The sequence below is a fragment of the Dipodomys ordii genome, unplaced genomic scaffold (assembly GCF_000151885.1).
Source record: "Dipodomys ordii isolate 6190 unplaced genomic scaffold, Dord_2.0 Scaffold157, whole genome shotgun sequence".
Taxonomy (NCBI): Eukaryota; Metazoa; Chordata; class Mammalia; order Rodentia; family Heteromyidae; genus Dipodomys; species Dipodomys ordii.
Window position 1 is genome coordinate 4,678,210 of NW_012267373.1, and position 8,235 is coordinate 4,686,444.

Consider the following 8,235-nt stretch of genomic DNA (forward strand, 5'->3'; position numbering starts at 1 on the left):
TGTTTGTGTATTACTTGTTTATACCCAATCTCACAAGATCACTCTCAATATTCCATACTAAAACATACAAAACATCTAGAAGTAAAATGATGCTATTTTGACTTCCTTTTCCTCTTATTTGCCTTTATTTTTTAGTCACTTTCACAGTTCTACCTATGACTTGTTTTTCGATAATTTATAAAGCTACAATTACAAGATCCAAACTTACTTTGCACTGATTTAGTGAAAATCTATTTTTTCTGATTGTACAAATATGTGATATCACACATTTTTAGAAATGTCAAATTTATAGAATTAGAATTAAATGGTGGTTATGAAAGTGCACATGAGGAGATTTAACCATGAAAAGTTCTGAGTACGTAAGGTAAGTGGTGAGGATCTGATATACCATGATATTGGCATGGTTAGCAATATTGTACTGTACTAGAAACAACGCCATTTGTATAAGAAAATAGATTTTAATATCCTCTACAAACAAAAATGCTAAATATGTGAGGGTATAAAATGCTAATTAGTTTCTGATGAATATTTACTATGTATTTATGTATCAAATTAAACTGAAGAACCTAGATACAAACCTGTTGTATTTAAGTAAGCTGTAGCAAAGTTCGAAGCAATCTATTTGCTGTGTTATGCAGCACTTAAAACCTTTTTTTTCTCCAAAGGAGCTCATAACAAAATCTACTGTGTAAAACAATAGAAGAAAACAAAATCTCAAGCCAAAGAATTGTGATTATTTTTTAAAAAAACTAAAAAGTTATCAGAATTAAACTTTCATTGGCCAACTTGAACACTAGCAGTCACTTGGAGCCCTGCCAGTTTCATTTAGAAAGGGAACCCCTAAAAGCAGTAAATCTTTTCTTAATTGACATAAAACATGACATAAACCAAATATTGGTTAATGCACAACAGTGGAAGAGACATGCACTAATTGAAAGAAGGTTTCTGTGTGTGTGTGTTGGTGGTGATGGTGGTTGGTGGTTTATTATGACCAGTCCTGAGCTCACGTATTTACAGTTTTTTAGGGAAAGAAAATATTTTTTCTCTCCACAGCTGAAGAGAGTCCCTGACAGAGCTTTCCTGCTCCCCATCTCCCATGTCATCAGTGTTTTCTGGGAGAGGAATCTGAGGTGGTTTCTAGCTAAGTGGCCACAGCTGTTTCCACAGCCTCTGTCAGATGGAGTTTCTGCTTGTGTTGACTTTGGCTGCAGTCTTCCCCCAGAGCCCAGCAGCATGAGAGCCTGGGACTCTGGACAAACATTCCAGAGGTTCGAAGTTCTTAGCATTCACATTTGATGAATTTTTCTCTTAATTTCTTCTGGAGAAAAGTCGAAGACACTGAAGGCTCCCCTTTGCCCTGTGACAGCTATGGTATTTCCTTGCACACAAAATCCTATATATGTATAGTGAACTACCCCCCCAAAAAATTGTGCACAAACTATACCAGACTAGGAAAATAGGCATTCTTTTAAGTATGTTTGAACACATTTTGATGGTTTACTGTAATACTGGATTTCTTTGACGATTTTAGAAATGAAAGAGGAAAATCAGGCTTTAAAGAAAAGCCTTAAATGTTAGTGTCAAATGATTCTCAGAGAAAACGAAACAGTTACAGAGTTAAGTAAACAGATCATGTGTGATAATCTCACTGAGGAATGGTAGTACTTTTTAGTGTTATTTTCATCATCTCTCAAAAGCAGCAAACACAATGCTTTCTTCAGCTAAGATGGGTTTTTTTTGTGAGTCCCCAAATTAATCATAAGAGGAAATATTAAGGATCATTCAACATTTAATGCCTTCCATGTTAGTTCACTGACTGTTGCCAGGGAGGTGAAAATACATAATGGTTGAACCTTTATTTGATATACTGTTGAAGGCATATTGGCTTTTGGTTTCTATTGAAGAATTTCAGCTGAAAATAAGAGAGAACATTCTGACAAAGGTTATAACAAAGCTGAATAACAAAAGGAACTTTAGAAAATTTTGCCTGGCAAATTATAAAAGTATGCTTTCAATAGGTATTTAAATAATTCTACCATTATAGTCAGGGGAGATATTAAAATGGTATTAAATGACATTTCAAAGTTGCATCAAGTGCACCACTATGACATTTATATAAGGGTTGACAATGACATACATGGCAATGTGCATAGTAAATTTATATTGCAGGTGCACATACAAACTGGCTTATTTTTCATATTATAACAGGGTTATATATTCCTTGTGTATCTGTTACTTAAAGAGGAAACTATTAAAGTACTATCTCTCACATCTTATATGGTTTCATTAATCCAAGCATGGACAAGTAACAGGAATCTTTAATCATGTTATTTATAACATTTTCAGAGGATAAACAAACTGTGCATCTATTAATGTGACTATGACTGTTTATACCTTGTCAGTTTCATGACACTATAAAAGTTTGTAAGAAGAAAAGGATCATAGCTTGGAATGTGTAATGTGATGGATAAGAATGCGGCTTTGGATGACAAAATGCCAAGGTTTGACCCATTCATCTATTACTACCTGTTCAAACTTGAGACAAATTACTTGTCTTCTGTACTTTAGTCTTGCCACTTGTAAAGTGATCATAATGATATTTAAATCAACAATTGGTAAGGATTAAACCAATATTTACTTTAAGGTGTCCATACAGCATTAGGCATGAAATCTACTCTCAACAAAAATGACAATGATTCTTATTTTTTATTTTAATTTAACTCACATTCTACTAAAATTTCTTTTGTTAGAAATAACTGGTCATGATGTCTAATGTAACCTTGAGCACCATAAGTCACTAAATGTATTCTGGAAGAAACTAAGGCTTTGATGGCTATGCATAAAGGCTGGAAATTTTGTCTACCAGCTTAAATTTGCTTTCAGAAAATTTTGAATGTCCAGGTCCCTTCAGATCATTGGCATTCCTTTTTTGGCAAAGCTTTAAAGTATTTTCATCCTTATTTAATCATATCACTAACTCGTATCCATGACTATTCCTATATAAACCATACATGTTCTATGAATTTGGATATTTGTCCTATTATTTGATTTTATTAGTGCTTCACCATTTTAGATTCCAAGTTTGAACTGCATCATTTATCAATTGATTCCATTTTCTAGTCCTTAAGCCTAGCAGACAGATGATCTTCCCTGGTTTGCCTGTATTTATGGTGGCATTGTTTGAACATTTTGTCTATAGTCTTCATGGTCATATAAACCTCCTTAATTCCTTTCACATAAATTTTTAGTAAATCTGTCTCTCATAATTCTTTTGTCATTATATTGATCTCTTTCAGTACAAATATAGGCCCTAGGACTTCTCCATTTAAAAGTGACAGAGTAGCTTGTAGCAAACCAAACTAGTGGCAAAATAAGATTACAAAGGCTGAGTAAAAGAAGAACATATCTCTAATAGTTACAATAATCAGCAATCAGACAAAACAGCCATGACTGAAAGAAGAAGGTGTACTGCAGTGGGTTAGTGATTGTCTCTTCAAGACAATAATAACCAGGAAGTAAAAATTACCCTTTAAAGCTACCAAAGCAGACAGAACCTGTATCGTATTCCTTCTAAAAATATAGCTACAACAAGGGTTCAAAGGATTGATGAACGAAGAAACAAAGTGAAAAATGAGAGACCAAAACTCCAAACTAAGCCTTGGGCATTTTGCAGAACTGAGGGAAAAAATGTTGCCTGATTTGACCAAAGAAGAGCCTTTATAAATGCCCAAGGTTGTCAGTTAAGATGCCTGGAAAGCAATGATATGGGACATAAAATGGCAGGCAAAAATTCAAGTGATCTCAGAGATTGCTAGCCAGACAGCAAATATTTCATTTCTTGTCTAATTCAACATGATTAGACCTTAACTTCTGAGCCTGAGTACTTTTTTAAGCAAAATATCTATAATCTGCAACTCTGTAATTTGATTGTATATGTGTGCACTTGTGTATAATATATGTCTGTATGTATACACAATATAATACAATGTGGAAACTTATGATAGACACACGATTAGAAGCAAAAGAACAGAATGTAATAGAAGTATGAAAGCATTGTTTAACAGGATAAGAATTTTACCAAATTTTGAGTCAAACCTTCAATAATTTTGAGTGAATTGCTAAGCACATCATCCACACAGTGCTGAGGGCAAAGGTAATAGATAAATATAATCAAATCACTTCCCCTTCCTCAACAAACAAAACTCAAAGAATCAATAATACGTTTTGACAGTTTGTAGCAGAAAAGGCGTGGGCATAAAACGACAGAGTAAACATTTTATTATGCTGTAGAGAACTGACAATCAATCAAATATTATGTACCTTGAAAAATTACCCTTACATATGCAGGTGTGTGAGAAAAGATAGAAAACATACTACAGAAACACTAAGAAAAATCTTCACATCAAGGAAATCATTCCTGTCAAAACCACAATCAAGTAAGAATTTAAAAAGTCAAAATGATTAAGAAAATGTAAGACACACAATGGAATTTTACTCATACATTAGAAAGAATGATATTGTACCATTTGAAGGAAGTGGAAAGACTTGGAAAGAATTACATTAAATGAAGCAAGCCAGATACCCAGAAAGAAAGTTTGCATGGTTTCCCTCATTTGTGGTAGATGAAATATGCCTAGAAATCTATGAGTAAACACACTGGGTACCGTGCAAGGAGCTCCAAATGAATTAACTGAATTATAATATGTATTCAGAGAGCTCAAATAGTACAATTATTTTATAAAGACTAGGTCAAAGTTCAACAAGATAAGTACTTAGGAATAGGTACTTGCAAGAATAAGATGAGGCGAGGGGAGAAGAAGGGGAGAATGCAGTCAATAAATCATTGTACATACCACAATATTAGAATTGTAAGGGAAGGAGGAGGATTGGAGGGGGATGAGAATGAAGAGAGGGACACAGATCAAGATGCATTATATTTATAAAATGCTTTGTTAAATAACACCTTCTTTGTGACAGCTACTTAAAGATAACAACAAAGGGAAAAAGGTCCTTGAGAAATGTAAATATGTGGATGAAACAATAAATGTTTATGCTTAACGTTAATAGTGTGTTTTATATTGAAAATGACACTCTCTTTTAATTTTATCTCTCTCTGGCATTGACTACAGCAAACTGGAAGAGCAGACAGAGGCTAAGCTCACTTGGGTCTTAAAATTATCTTAGACCAGATAAAATGTAGCATATTCTGGTTGGATCTTTAGTGCCATGAAAAATGTGTAAGTCCAGTTGTTCTTGGCCTTCTCTAAGGTACAGATAATGAGAACACCTGTGTTTGGGGTCTGATTTGGTCGGGAGGGGGGTTGTTTTTTTGTTTTGTTTTTCCTTAGGGAGCTGGTTTTGGTCTGGAGTAGAGTCTCCACTGACTAAAGTTTTCATCTAGCTAGATATATAATCTTGACAGATTGCTTCTTTTCAGTGTCTCTACCTAGAGACAGCAGGCACATTTTGAGGCTTAATGCTCAGCTTCTTAGATCTACTATATTGAGACACTTCTTTCTGAGGCAAGAAGAAGTGAAATTTGAGTGGGGAGTATTAAGATTGAACTTTATGTGAAGTAGACGGAGATTCCTTACTAACATGTTAAAAATATATAATGGAAAAAGAGTAATTAAAAGATAATAATAATATAATGGACCTTTTAGAGTCTTGGGATGTACTCCATGAGTAAGGAGAAATGCTACTATAAATTGAGGACAGTTCTCTGAGTGCCAAAGGCTCATCCAGGCCCTTCTCCTTCTCAGTTGTAGCTCTCAGGAGAATGAGAGGATGGGCTGCATCATAAATTCACAACCTGAGATCATGAAGCTGAGAACAGCTTGGAGCTGTGTGCGGGTCATGAGAATAGAGGGCCCAAACTCAATTTAGGATTTTGGTCTCTCATTTTTCATTTGGTTTTCTCCTCCTAACAATACTTTGAAGCATTACTGTACCTATATTTTCAGAAGGGAAAGAGATACGAGAAATATGACATTTCTCTCTGGTCCCACATCTCTGGGCTCTGCCTCTTTGGGTAGCCTTAAAGTATAATTTTTGTTACTTGGTTGTTGAAAGTATTTGTAAAAGTTTTAGCCCAATGGTCACATTGCCCTCTGGGCAGAAAGCCTGTGTGATATGTGTTCTAGAGTCTGTGTTGGAATACAAGTGGGCAAATAGGACTCCATTCTCCCTGGACAACTCTAGCACTCAAAGCCCAGTTCCAACTGAAACCTTAACTTCTGTTGTTCCTTACTGCTTGCATACAATTAATAAATACACCTCATATAAAAATAAATTATAAAGGAATTGAAGGGAGAATGGAGTATTATCATTATGGACTCATTCTATAGGAAGTTACAACCAAACATTATCTCTTGCGATTTCTTTTGTATTAAAATTTCCATGAGTCATACTTTAACATTGATCATCATATTATAAAGCAATGCTCTACAAGCAATTATTATCTGCAACTATTTCTATTCTAAAATTACACATTGCTAAAAATTCCACACATGAGTAATAAATTTAAATGACAGGAAACATATTGAAAATAATCCTTCCTGTATCTCCATTTTCTAGCAATGATAGCTTTGCATATGCTTGGGATTTTATTAATTTTTACCTAATTCATCTTAAGCAATTTCCCTTCTTCTCTCTGCTTTGAATATTTCTTTTGGAGAGGTAGAAAAAAAAACCATTGTTAATTTACTTACATTTCTGGCAGTCTACCAACTAGCTTGGTCAGAAAATTAATGAGTGACATGAAATGAGAAAGAGAAATCGAATTTCTTATTAGCAATCATGTAATAGGTTTTGGCTTAGTGATTATAATCAGCCTGACAAGTTGAGTGACAGAGAAAAACATGCATCACAATTGTAAGAAAACCAGGAAGCTTCCAAGACTTTCTCAACACTAGAGGTTTGTTTTAAAATGCATTTCCTGATAGGATCAGACCAAATCATCCAACAGACACCACACGTGCACACATACAAACACACACACACACACACACACACACACATACAGAGGGAGAGAGAGAGAGAGGGAGGGAGGGAGAAAGAGAAAGAGAGAGAGAGAGAGAGGAAGGGAGAGGGAGAGGGAGAGAGAGAGGGAGAAAGAGGAAGGGAGGGAGGGAGAGAGATTATGCAATAATCACTCAAAAGACAATGCTATAGAACCATGGGAGAATACTTATTATTCCTAGGAAATAATAAGGACCTTTCCAACTTGGTGCTTCAGAAAATGAAGAGGACTTCTTGAAAAACATTTAATCTATCCATCTCTTAGTTGTGAGGAGGAAACAGTTTTCCTAGAATATAGGGTCTTGATCAAAGTCATAAAGAGAGTGCAAAGCAGAGCCTGGACTAAAATTCATCAGCACTGTGTAGGTCAACCTTTTTGTATGTTTGTTTAACCTACTCCATTTACTACTTATTATTACTCACATGAAATATCTAGATTTCCTTTGCTTTAAAAATGCTCTGGAGGTCTGGGAAGATGGCTCAGTGGTAGAGTGCTTGCCTTGCATGCCTGAGGCCCTGGGTTCAATTCCTCAGCACCATATAAGCAAAAAGAAAAAAGCCAGAAGTGGCGCTGTGGCTCAAGTGGTAGAGTGCTAGCCTTGAGCTGAAGAGCTGAGGGACAGGGCCCAGGCCCAGAGTTCAGGCCCCACTACTGGACACACACACACACACACACACAAAATGTTCTGGAATCTGGTGCCAGTGTGTGACATCTTAAATCCTAGCTACTCAGGAATCTAAGATCTGAGGATCATATCGAAAAGCTATGAACAGGAAAATCTGTGAGACTCTTTTGTTGTTGTTGTTGGTTGTGGGGCCTGAACTCTGGGCCTGGGCGCTGTCCCTCAGCTCTTCAGCTTAAGGCTAACAATCTACCACTTGAGCCACAGTGCCACTTTTGGCTTTTTCTGCTTATGTGGGGCTGAGGAATTGAACCCAGGGCCTCATGTATGCAAGGCAAGCATTCTACTACTGAGCCACTTCCCAGTCCCCTCTGTGAGACTCTTATCTTCAATTAATGATCAAAAGGCTAGAAGTAGAACTACTGTTCAAGTGACAGAGTTCTTGCCTTGAGGGATGAAGCTAGGAACAGGACCCAGGTCCTGAGTTCCAGACGAAAGAAAGAAAGAAAGAAAGAAAGAAAGAAAGAAAGAAAGAAAGAAAGAAAGAAAGAAAGAAAGAAAGAAAGAAAGAAAGAAAGAGAGAGAGAAAGAG